A 13,490-nucleotide genomic window follows, 5' to 3' on the forward strand; every position below is an offset into this window, starting at 1 on the left:
CTTCTGGCTATTCTAATACACTAAAGACTAAAAGGAGATATTTATATGATATAAATAACCTCCAGAATGACCACTGAATTCCATTTGTAATCTTCCAGCCACTGAAACTTTATTTTCTTTCATTTCTCTACCCTCTTTTGGTCAAGAAGGCTTTCCCAATCACATGATGCCAGATCCAGATTCATCCCTGGAACTCATGATTCATGTTGTCAAGGAGAATTACACCCTTGGGAGTCAGGTCCTATGCACAGGGAAGGGCAGTGAGATGACCTGCTGATCTGGCATAGAGAGAGAGGCCATGTCTGAGCAACAAAAGAGGATTTCTGGGTGTGACCATTAGGCACAATTACAAGCAGGCTTAGCCCTTCCTTTGCAGCAACAGCTTCATAAGGGCAATACTCAAGATCGAGGGCTTCTCCTACTAAATTTGTATTCCCCAATACTTGTGAGAATATCAGGAATTCCCCAGTTGGGTAAGTTTAATATTTCCATATTTTTCCACAGTCCCTCAAGGAGGCTTTGAAAATTCATTTTCATTCTCTGCCCAAATTACTCTACAATGTACTGGGGCTTTGAGCTAACCTGTACAAACCAAACAGATCTCACTCCCTGTTCAAGGATTCATGTAGTAATTGTTGTTGAATAACCTGACCATATAAGTTAAATTACATAGCATGCTACAGAAAATATTGATTTTACACCAAATGAACATCACTTCCTTTGGTCTCACACTGAAGTCAAAGTTTGAAAACACAGTCAATATCATCCTCCACACTTTATTCTGATTTACCTTAGTCCTAACCAAGTCCATTTTGTTCACATCTTTAATTGAAGGCTGATCTTTTTTTAGCTTCTTTAACATTTGTTGTATGGGGTAATGCTAACGTTCACAGCTGCTGAACTCAGGCTCTGTGTCTCAGGTATCACACAGATACCTGAATTTCCAGGGACTGACCAGGTTATACACACACAGCTCAGCAACTCAGAATTTAGAAATAACCATTATAACTTAGAATAGATGTAACTGCTGTAAGAGCTTACAATCTTCAAACTTAACCATCAGCCCTCCCCTGATAACCTATGCTCACATATTCAATTCTCAGAGAATGCACATAATAGTTAGTCCATATTAGTGAGGCATTATAATGTTTCTCCTTTTGTTTCTGGCTTATTTCACTCAACTTACCGTCCTCGAGGTTTATTTACCTAGTTGCATACCTAATGACTTCATCCCTTCCACTGTACGTATACACCACAGTTTGCCACTCAGTTCATCAGTGGATGTACCCTTAAGCCACTTACAACTATCGTGAATCTCAAATACTGCCACCGTAAACACCAGTGTGCAAATGCCCTTTCATATCCCTGCCCCCTGTATCTCCAAGTGTATACCTAATAATGGTGTTGCAATACCATATGGTAACCCCATATTTAGTTTTCTGTTGAACTACAAAACTGCCTCCAGAGGGGCTGCAAAATCCTACTTCCCCAACAACCATGATTAGGTGCATCACTGTCTCCACATTTTCTCCAGCACTTGTATCCTTCTGTTTATTTCTTAAGCACTTTTATTCACACACCATACATCCAATTCTAAGTAAACAGTCAGTGGTTCCCAGTATAATTCCATGGTTATGCATTCACCACCAAAACCTATATGAGGGCAATTTCCATTTCTTCTGCAGATAGGAAGAGGAGAAAAAAGAAAAACAAAAAATAAAATAAAAAATAATGTAAAATATATTACATAAAAAGTTCAGAAAAACACCACCATAAAAATCCCATAACACCCCCCTTCTTTCCCAAGCTTATATACATTTAGGTTGGTATATTTCCTTTGTTACAATTAATATTACAGTGGTATGTTAACTATAGACTCTAGTTTGCAATGATTGTATTTTTCCCCAGTAGCATCTCATAATCAACAGCTTGCAAAGTTTACATTCATTTGCTTCCCTCATATAAAAACATTCTTATATTTGTACATTTAATCACCATCATTGGCACTCTAGGTTTCACTAAGTTATTCAGTCCCAGTCTCTATCGTCTAACTTTCCCTCTGGTGCCATACATGCATCTAGCATTCCTCTTTCAACCATACTCACAGTCGTTTTTGTTCACTGTACTTACAATATTGTGCTACAATGACATGTTGTGCTGTCCATTTCTGGATCTATACAATCAAACCTGTTAAGCATTCTATACTCCTTTAGCATTAAATGTACTATCTCTACCCCATTTCTATTTCCTGATAAACTGTGTTCTTAGCTTTAACTCTCAAAGTTTGCTCACAAATGTTAGTTCGTATTAGTGAGACCATACAGAATTTGTCCTTTTGTTTCTGGCTAATTTCACTCAACATAAAGTTCTCAAGTATCATCCACATTGGTATATTCTTCGTGACTTTATTCTGTCTTACAGCTGCCTAATATTCCATCATATGTATATACCACAGTTTGTTTATCCACTCATTTGTTGATGGGCATTTGGGCTGTTTCCATCTCTTGGCAATTGTAAATACTGCTGCTATAAACATCAGTTTACAAATGTCCATTCATGCCCTAGATTTCAGTACCCCTGAGCATATACCTAGTAATAGAATTCCTGGATCATATGTAATTCTGTACTTAGTTTTCTGAGGAACTGTCACTGTGCCTTCCAGTGTGGCTGTGCAATTCTACATTCCCACCAGCAGTGAATAATTTGCTAAGGATTTTTGCATTGATATTCATTGAAGTGATTGGTCTGTAATTTTCTTTTTTGTAGTATGTTTGCCTGGCTTTGATTTTAGGGTGATTTTGGCTTCATATGATGAATTTTGTAGCTTTCTCATCTGTTCATGTTTTTCAAGAGTTTCAGCAGAATTGGTACAAATTATTTCCTGAATGATTGGTAGAATTCACATGTGAAGCCATCTAGAACTGGACTTTAATTTTGGGAAGCTTTGTGATGACTGATTCAGTCTCTTTACTCATGATCAGCTTGTCATGGGCATATCTGTCTTCTCAAGTTAATGTTTGCTGTTCATGCTTTTCTAGGAAGCTCTCCATCTCTTCTAAGTTGTCTAGTTTGTTAGCATACAGTTGTTCATGGTATCCTCTCATTATCTACTTTATTTATGTGGAGTCATTAGTTATGGCCCCTCCCATTTCTCATATTATTAATTTGTATCCTCTCACTTTTATCTTTGTCAGCCTAGCTAAGGGTCCATCAGTTTTGTTGATTTTCTCAAAGAACCAACTTCTAGTTTTATTGATTATCTCTATTGTTTTCATATTCTTGACTTCATGTATTTCTCCTCCAATCTTTGTTATTTATTTCCTTCTGTTTAAGGGTTAGTTTGCTGTTCATTCTCTATGTCCTCCTGGTAAGCAGCTAATTCCTCAATTTTTGCTCTTCTATTTTTTTTTATAGACATTTAGGACAATAAATTTCCTCTCAGCACTGCTTTTGCTGCATCAATAAGTTTTGATATGTTGTTCTCATTTTCATTTGCCTTGAGTTATTTACTGACTTCTCTTGTAATTTCTTCCATGACTCACTGGTTATTTAAGAGTGTGTTGTTTGGCTTCAATACATTTGTGAATTTTTGAGCCTTCTACCTGTTTTTGTTTTCTGACCTACTGTGAGTCAACACATGGTCTATCCTGGAGAATTATCTATGAGCACTTGAGAAAAAATGTATATACTTCTCCTTTTGGGTTCAACATTCTATAAATGTTTGCAAAACCTAGTTCATTTGTAATATTATTCAGAATCTCTTTTTCCTTATTGCTCCTTTGTCTAGATGTTCTATCTATTGATGAGATTTGTGTATCAAAGTCACCAACTAAAATTGTAAAATAATCTACTTCTCCCATCAATGTTGTCAGTGTCTGCCTCATGAATTTTGGAGGAATCTGGCACAGTGCCTAGAGATTCATGATTTTTATGTCTTCTTGATGGATTTCTGGATTTCTAACTAAATTTGGTAAAATGCCCCTGTGAAGCCATCTGGCCCTGGGCTTTTGTTTGTCGGAAGCTTTTGGATGACAGCTTGGATCTCATTACTTGTGATTAGTTTGTTGAGGACTTCTGTTTCCTCTCAGGTCAGTCTAGGCTATTTATGTGTTTCCAGGAAGTTTCTCTAAATTTTCTAGTTTGTTGGTATACATTTTTTCATAGTGCCCCCTTATTTTTTTTTTCTTTATTTCTTCAGATCCATGGCAATGACCCCTTCTCATTTCTGACTGTTTATTTGGTTTTCTCTGTTTTTTACCTTTTCAGTCTATCTAAGGCTTTTTTCAGTCTTGGTCTTCTCAAACAATCTGCTTTTGATGTTATTTATTCTCTGCATTGTTTCTTTGTTCTCCATATCATTTATTTCTGTTTAGAACGTGTTATTTCCTTTCTGATACTTGCTTTAGGTTTAGTTTGCTGATGAGCCTCCAGAGTCTTCAGTTGTTCCATCAGTTCTTTGGATTTTAGCTCTTTCTTCCTTTTTAGGGTATTCATTTAGAGCTAAAAACTCCCCCCTCAGAACCACCTTCACTGCATCCCATTGGTTTTGATATATTGTGATCTCATTTTCATTCATCTGTAGGTATTTTGCAATTCCTTTGAAATTTCTTCTTTGACTCACTGATTGTTTAGTATTGTGTTTTTAACCCCTACATGTTTGTGAATGTTTTGGTTCTTTGATGGTCATTGACTTCTAGTTGCATTCCATTGTGGTCAGAGAATGTGCTTTGAATAATTTCAATTTTGTAAATTTACTGAGGACTTTTTTTATGCCCCAGCCTATGACTTATCCTGGAGAACATTCCACAAGCACTAGAGAAGAAAGTAGATCCAGGTAATTTAGCATGTACTGCTCTATATATGTCTGTTAATTGTACTTTATTTTATCACATTGTTTAGGTTCTCAATTTCCTCATTGGTTCGCTGTTTGATTGTTTTGTCTATAGGAGACAGTGGTGTATTGAAGTCTTCCATGATTATTGTAGAAACTTCAGTTGCTTCCTTCAGTTTTGCCAGTGGTTGCCTCTTGTAGTTTGGAATGCCTTGACTGATGCATAATTATTTATGTTTGTTATTCCTTTTTGGTGAATTCTCCCTTTTAGTAGTATATAGTGTCCTTTGTCTCTTATGACATCTTTGCATTTAAAGTCTATTTCATCTAAAATTAGTATTGATACCTCTGCTTTCTTTTGGCTGTGGCTTGCATGCAATATTTTTTTCCATCTTTCATTTTCAATCTCTTGGTGTTGCTGGGTCTAGGATGAGTCTCTCATAAAAGCATGCTGTTGGATCATATTTTTAAATCCATTCTGCCAATCTGTGTCTTTTAATTGGGGAGCTTAATCCATTCACATTTAATGTTATTACTGTGAGGGTAGTTCTTGAATAAGCCATCTTATCCTTTGTTTTTTTGTTGTCAGATCTATTTTTCCCCTCTCTGTCTCTTTATTTCCTTTAAGTTACCCTTTCTAATACTCTTCAGTTTTGTGCCCTTCTCTAGTCCTCTCTCTCCTTTCTTTTTTTCTCATCTTATAGAACTCTCTTTAGTATTTGTTGCAGGACAGGTCTCTTGTTAACAAATTTTCTCAACATTTGTTTGTCTGTGAAAATTTCAAACTCTCCCTCACTTTTGAAGGCCAGCATTGCTGAATAAAGAATTCTTGGTTGGCAGTTTTTCTCTTTCAGAATTTTAAACATGTCATACCACTGCCTTGTCACCTCCATGGTACCCACTGATTAGTCAGTATTTATTCTTATGTTGTTTCCCTTGTGTGTGGTGAATCACTTGTCTCTTGCTGCTTTCAGAACTTTCTTCTTCTCTTCAGTGTTTGACAACCTGATCAAAATATGTTTCAGAGTGGGTTTATTCAGATTTTTTTCTATTTAGAGTTCATTGGGTACCTTTGATTTGCATATTTATGTCATCTAGAAAGGTTGGGAGGTTTTCCCTCACAATTTCTTTGAATACTCTTCATAGCCCTTTACCGTTCTCTTCCCCTTCTGGAACACCAGTGATTCTTATATTTGTGTGATTCATATTGTCCATCATTTACCAGAGATCCATTTTAAATTTTTCAAATTTTTTCACCATTTGTTCTTTTGTGCTTTTGCATTCTGTTGTCTGTCCTGTAGTTCACTGATTATTTCCTTTGCCTCTTCAACTCTGCTGTTGTTTGCCTCAAGAATATTTTTAATTCAATCAAAGGTATCTTTTGTTTCCACAAGATATGCTATTGTTTAACGTACTCTTTCAAATTCTTCTTTACACTCTTCTAGGGTCTTCTTGATTTCCTTTATGTCCTTAGCCATCACAGTGAATTTGTTTTGGAGATTTGTGTATACTTCTTTGATTAATTGTTCCAAGTTCTGTGTCTCCTCTGGCTGTTTTATTTGGTCCATTTGGTTGTCCATATCTTCTGGTTTCTTCATATGCTTTATAATTTTCTGTTGTTTTTGGCCTCATGGCATTTGCTTATTTTGATAGGGGTATTTTAGGGTATGCAGGAACTTTTGAATATTTATCTATAATTTGGCAGAGCTACAGCTTGGTGGACTGCACTTTCCCTGTTCTACCAGCAGATGGACCCTTGAGGGACCTCTTACCCTCAAGCCAGTTCTCCTCAAAGTTTGACTATGCACTGAGTGGGGCACAAGCAGTGTGGAAATCCAATCAGTGCATGAATTTTCCATGTGCATAGAGGACTACCTCCCCTGTGGGAAGGAAGTGGGTCCTTCAGAGTTTGGCAGGGAATCTACTCCAGGGCACAGTGGTCCCAGCAGCTCTCAGGGCTGCAGGTGGGCTACTCAGGGCCTGCAAATTTGCATGCCTCACCTTCCAGCTCAAACAACCCACAGTCCCTGTTCACCATGCACCGACAAGTCTCTGCAATTGGGAGAGGTTCCTGTCTCTTCTTTGTGGCACTCTTGCCTCTCAGCTCTGCACACCATGGGGTTCCATGAAGTGAGAGTGCTGACAGTCAGAAGACTGTGAAAACCCGTGTTCCCTCACAGGAGCTCTTAGTCATGGGACTGTGAAGGGTTATTTCCTCAGCCAACTGCTAAGAAGGGTGCATGGGGTGTGGAAAGTGCTCCCTTCCATGCTTATCATCTAACTTCAACTCCCCATCCCTGGTGGCATTATGGGCTGAATATTCACCCATCCTAAAGACACACCCTCCAGCTGTGTCGTCACTATATGGCACAGAAGTCTGTTTGGTTACTGGCACCCTGAAATGGGTGTTCTGGAATGCTTTCTGTCCTTTATCTAGTGTTTTTCATGTTGGAGAACTTTGTTCTGTCTCTCCTTATCTGCCGTCTTCCCAAATGTATCGTTATTTCTTTTTATATGCTGGATATCGGTCTCATAAGATATATGGTTTCCAAATATTTTCTCCCTGTGACTTGGCTGCCTCTTCAGCTTTTCAACATGGTATATTGCACTTCAGAAGCTTTAGCAAACTAAAACCAGCTCTGTTACTCTGGATTGGCTGACCCAGGGTGACTAGGCAGGCCTTGTGTGAGTAACCTCAGAGAGCCTGAGAAGCAGAAGAACCCAGTTCGAAAGCAGCATTCACTGCCAAGACAACAATGCAAGGTCATACATGGCTATCATCCTGAAAGTTGTAGGTAAGGAGAATGTAATAAAAGTGAGGATAAACCTGCAGGTGAGCCCAGAAGTAAACACACCTGCAGAATAACTGAAGGGGAAGGGTGTACATCGGGCATGCACAGAATGACCCTTTCATTCCCAGCTTTGTGCACTCAGGTCCAGTCCCTTGTGTAAAGGTGCACACTCTAGAATTTGTTGTGTCTTCTTCAGTACAGAGGAATAAAAATTGAGAAGATGTTTGAGATACCATATCTATAAAATGACACATCTGTAAACTGTGTTATATTTTATAATACATCGTGACAGGTTGAGTGTTCTTCACAAGTGTAAGATTATTACAAATTTTACTTTATAATGGAAAGAAACCCTGAAATCCTAGAAACTCCACAGGTAGTTAGCAGAATGGGGCTGTTGATTGTTTCTTTGCCATCCAAATACAGTGTTCACTGGAATATAAGGGATGACAAGTGAAGAACTGAGGGGGACAGATAAAAAATATGCCCTTGAAATAAAATAGGATGGAGAATCAACAAACCTCATATATCCTGTGGTGATATTCCATAACACATTCTCTGATGCACACATTTTGAACTATTCCAGGGGAGACACTAGAGGATGGTGAAACAATTGAATGAATTTTAACTTGTCAATGATATTCAAGCAATTGCTTTATTTCTTCCTAAATTTGAGTGATGAACTACATCTATCAATCAGTAATCCTGCCACCCAGCCAACAAGACTCCCTAGCCCCCAAATGGAGTGTCCCTACTCCCCAGCCCACCTCCCTAATTGTTTTATTACCACAGTCCCTTGCAAAAATGAGGTCCTTTGGGTCAGAGTTCTGCTCAAAGTGTTTATACCGAGTTACCAGAATATTCAAAGTCAGGTTGACTTGCTCAGTGTAGATCATGGCACAGAATCTTCCTCTGCTATTGTCCTGTACTGAAATATATTTCCAGTTACCCCAGGTGGTTGTCATAGGGAGAAAAAGACTGAAAGAGAACTTTCACATTGGTCCCATAGAAGAACATATTTAAGGACGGGACTCAAAATCACCTGACTCCCAGCCGACTTCTTAGTGTGATGGTGATGAAACGTACAATAGTGAGGAAATAGCCTCATCCCAGAAAAATTAAAGATAAACTAGCATTTGATCTTCTTGCCAACAACTAAGTCAATGCAAGAAGAAAAAATTGAATGAACCATAATATAACAGGTCACCTCTTTGAAAGTTAAGAGTTGGTAAGTGAAAGAGCATAAAGAAACAATTTAGCATCAAGGACGAAGCCTCTTCCATGACCCTGGAAAGATCATGTTCTCCTGAAACCTGGTTCCACAAGCAACCCATAGGAAGATGAACACAGCAGGATAGCCGTGCAAATGCCAAGTGCAGTCTCAATTTGGACCCTGCATATTTCCAGCCCCTGTGGCTATAACCCAATTTCCTAATAAGTGTATGTTTATTTCTTTCAGACATTGCTACTCTACTTAAAGACGTGCAGGGAGAATTGGGCAATGGGCATGGAATTTGGGGGTGAGCTACTGAGAAGACATTGAGAAAGGATTGGGGAGTCAGGAGTGATGAAGCCACATGGCTGGGCAGCACTTTGCTCATGCAAGTCAGCCTCACAGGCATCAACGCACTTAGGGTTTTCAGTAAGTGCAGGTAGTGGTTACTTTTATCCCTATTTTAGAAAAGATGTTTGTGACTTTGTTTGAGTTAAGTCATTCACCCACAATCACACAGAATGGAGGTAGAAGACCAAAAATTCAATACTAAACTTTTATTTTGTCATTTATTCAAAAAATGTTTATTGAATACATCTTTGTGTTAGAAACCTTTTGTGGATGAGATGCAGAGAAAATATATCAAACACCCCAACTTATGTCATTTACTTGGAAGTCTGTTGAGGATGAAAGTACATTTCCAACAAGTGCTCTACAAATATCAAGTATAATAAGGACAAACAAAAAGGAAATCGTGTTACACAGCATTTGTTATGGCTATGTTTTTCTCTTTGGGCACTAGCAGCAGCAGCGTTTCAGCAAGCGGAATCTGAGTGGCTTCCTTACACTCAAAGCTAGGTCAGGATCCACACCACGGTCTCCACTCACGTACTTGGCAGAGAGTGACAGCGCACTCCACAGACGTTCGATGATCAATGACCGCCCACTGGATGTGTGGGTGTCTCTGGTAAGGAGACTTGCAACCTCAGGAACAATGACAACTCCAAGATTGCGATAGTGAAACTATGACATAACACCACCTGCTAGCTGAGGAAGAAGTACGTAAACATGGAAGTTGGGGAGAAGTAAGAAATAAAACATTGAAACACTGAAAACAGTCAAAGGCTAAGAAAGATACTACCTGTCCTCTTCCTATTACCTCCTTCCCTGATTCGCTTTCCCTCTTCCCTTTTCTTTGTTGAATCCTCCTCCAGTCCTCACCACAACATAGTCATAACCGTTTGTTTTGGAATATTACAGATGAGTGACTAAAGAAGAAAACATCCTGGATTTAAAATTCGGCGTATTCACAGGGCAACTTCTTCTGCCTTCAAATATAGGGAGCAGCAGATCAGAGAATATGGATCTCCCTGTCAGGGGAGTGATGGGTAATAGTTCTAAGTGTTTTCAATAAACTTCTGATTTTAGAAATTTCCAGAAAGCTGGTGATAGATTTGATGCCATTATAATATTATAAGTAATGAAGATCAGGACTTGTCTCTGGTGATGCCAGAGAGCCTGTGCTAACAATGGGATTCTCATTGGGCTTATCAGGACAAACCTGATGGTCTATGCTAACAGTGTGATTGATGGAGCATGTCCTGGGCTACATGGCGTTAACTCAGCCTCTGGAGGGGCTGAAGACCATGGGTTATATGGAAACAATTCCCAAGCAAAGCTTCAGTTTGCTTCTCTGGATGCAAATATTCCCTGTCTGTTGCCACACATCATAGCTGAAAATTAGGCACTGTCCTTGTGACTCCCCTGGGAGAAGACAAAAGATAGCCTCACGACAATGACTTCTGGAAACGTCAATGTGCATCTCTTCATTCTGCTGGTTTTAGTCTGTTTCTTTTCACTGTAATAAAACTGTATTTGTATTACACGTTCCTGAGATCTGTGAGTTGTTCAAGATAATTATCAAACATGAATATTGGCTTGGGGATCTCAGAACTTGTAGTTGGGGTCAGAAGTGTGGAGTGTGGACCTCACTCCAAACTTTCCCCAATCCTCTCCCATTTTTTACCCTCAATGGCAGCACCATCCTCAAAGAGTTATGCTGCCAGTAAGGTATGACTATTCTGGAAACAGTAGAATTAATCATCACCATGGATCAATTATCATCCCCTTTAATGATGATTAACAAAAGAAGCAAGCATAAACTTTGGACCAGGTTGTTTCTAGGACTCCTGAAAGTCTCTGGTATCTGAGACTCAAACTATTCTCTATAGCCATGTCTGAAACCTTTACTTCCTCTGTATCCAGAAATCATGCTCACTTCAGTTTAGAAAATGTGTAAGTAGCATTATCTGTACACACCCTGGATGATGCATCTACTACACCACTTTTCATACTGTGAAATGTGAAAAATTTTGAGGTTGCTTAAACAATTAAGTGACTCAAACTAAACCTTATTTAATGAGAATATTAGAAAATATTTGAATAGGCTATGGAAAGTATACGTAACACAAATGTTAGCATGAATAAAAAAATGGTAAACATTCCTTAACCTCATAAAATATCCAGTGTTCAAATTTCCTTGGTTTTCTCACAAAAGTTTTTATGCTGATTTGAATAAGGCTTTTAAAAGTCCACATTTTGTAATAAGGGTTTAATTCTCTAGATTCTCTTTTAATGCAAGTGTTTTCCTTTCTGGTTTCTATTTTTTCCTCTCAAATCCATTGTTTGAAGAAATTGTTCTGTAAAATTAACCATACTCTTTGATTTTCATGATTCTGTCCCAATCATATCATTTAACATGTTCCTCTGTTCCCTCTATTTCCTGTGATTAAGTAGATATCTCTCTGGAGATTTGGTCTGATTCATTTTGTTTTGGGCACAAAACTTCATATTGTTAGGCTCTCTCCTTCAAATGCAAGGCATATTATATCTGCTTGTCTCTATTTCTGTAATGTTAGCCATGATTACATGAACATTTCCTATATTTATTATACTTTTAAGGCTTGCAAAATAGTCATTCTAATCCTATCATTCTTTCTGCATTTATCCATGGAAATCTGATAGAAAGAAAAGTGTCTCCTCATCAACCATTTGATTACTATGCAATTTTCACAGAAAAGCAATTTAAATACTTTCATATAAAAAGCAATATCTACATACTTTTTCACTCCCTTCTTTTCTAGTTTTTGAAATAATGAATTGGCTTCCTAGCATAGTATAAATTTGACCAGTAAATTTATTTTTGTTTCACTGTGACTTCGTGGATTTAAACATATATGATGTGTACCAATTTACTGTCCCAAACTAAGAAGCCCTGGTTCTACTTAGTGCCCCTGACTAAGAAGTTCTGGGAAATGGCATTTAGAGACCACATATGGGAGCTAAGAATTCTCATTATTACTGGATTAGTCACTGTGTTTAGGCCTTTTCAGTATGCACAGTAGAAAACTGGTATTTTCTAAAGGCAAACTAAATCATGAGTTCATGCTTCTATTTTCAGTACAGCTCTTACTTAAATTTTACTTTATGTTTGGATGACTATTGTGCTGAAAACCTTGGTATCTAACTACATTAACATAATTACTTCATTTGCTTTATCCTAATGTAAATAATATAGTCAAAGAAAAGCAAAATCATTTTCAATATTATTGTGAATACTACTGCTGAAAAACATGTAAGGTTCCTTTAGAATCATTTTTGTCCTTGGGATATATTCTACCAAAAATTTGCCTTTAAATAATGTCTCTGTTTCGTTATACCAAATATTTTGCTTTCTATTTCTTTAACACTTATACAGCTATATAAAACATCTGCATGTTTCCAAGGCAAAGCCTACAAAATAAGTTGTATTAAGCAAAAACCTAACTTTTATCCCTGCCCCTTGAAATCATTCTATCCCTTCTTCCTATAATTTCATTTAATTCCTATGTTTTTGTGATTCTTTAAAATTATGTGTTAACATTTATTCATATTCTGAACTTATTAGCTGAGCAGTATTGTACTATACACCTCTCTCTGTATCTGGTGATTTATACATAATTCCTGGTCATGCCATGGTAATATAGAAGATATTCCTCATTCTTTTCTACACTTAACTAGTCAGCTATTTGGTTATCTACCACCTTCTATTGAAGAACATTTCCACTGTTTACAGTCTTTTCCCAATTCAATTAGTGCTGCAATTAACAGTTTGGAGGATACACATTTTTGTAATTTTTCTAGTGTTCTTTTGGCATAGATTCTTCAAAGTGGGATCACTTGGTAAAAGCATAAGTATATACGTAATTTTCTTAGCTATTGCCTTGTTTTCCACATTATGGGATGTATCATTTTTCATTTCCACCAGCATTATACAACTGTAAGCATAGTTTTACATTTTCACCAACAAAAGGTCAATGTTTGAAATTTACCTGAATATAGTAGATGAAAAATTGTATCACAGTGTAAATTCCATTTCTAACTTGCATTTCCTTTATTAGATGTGTGATTAAGTATCTTCTCATATGTTTAAGAAATACTTGTATTTCTTTTTATTTCCACTCATTATTATTACTAACTTCTTTCATTTTATTCCACAGCCTTTCAGTTTAAGGAAAAAATTATTCTATAGTAAAGACCAAAGAATGTGTAGGCTTCCAATATGCAAGCCCCTGGTGTATGTTCCTTTCTTCTGCGCTTGCCCTTCCCACAAAGT

General features: G+C 37.4%; 1 protein-coding gene across 1 annotated transcript in view; it reads left to right on the forward strand.

The window, feature by feature from the left end:
- Positions 1 to 13,490, forward strand: part of LOC119520029 (immunity-related GTPase family M protein 1-like) — a 379,546-nt gene that overhangs the window by 16,150 nt on the left and 349,906 nt on the right. The window lies entirely within an intron of this gene.

This window comes from Choloepus didactylus, chromosome 24 (genome assembly GCF_015220235.1).
Source record: "Choloepus didactylus isolate mChoDid1 chromosome 24, mChoDid1.pri, whole genome shotgun sequence".
NCBI classification, from domain to species: Eukaryota; Metazoa; Chordata; class Mammalia; order Pilosa; family Megalonychidae; genus Choloepus; species Choloepus didactylus.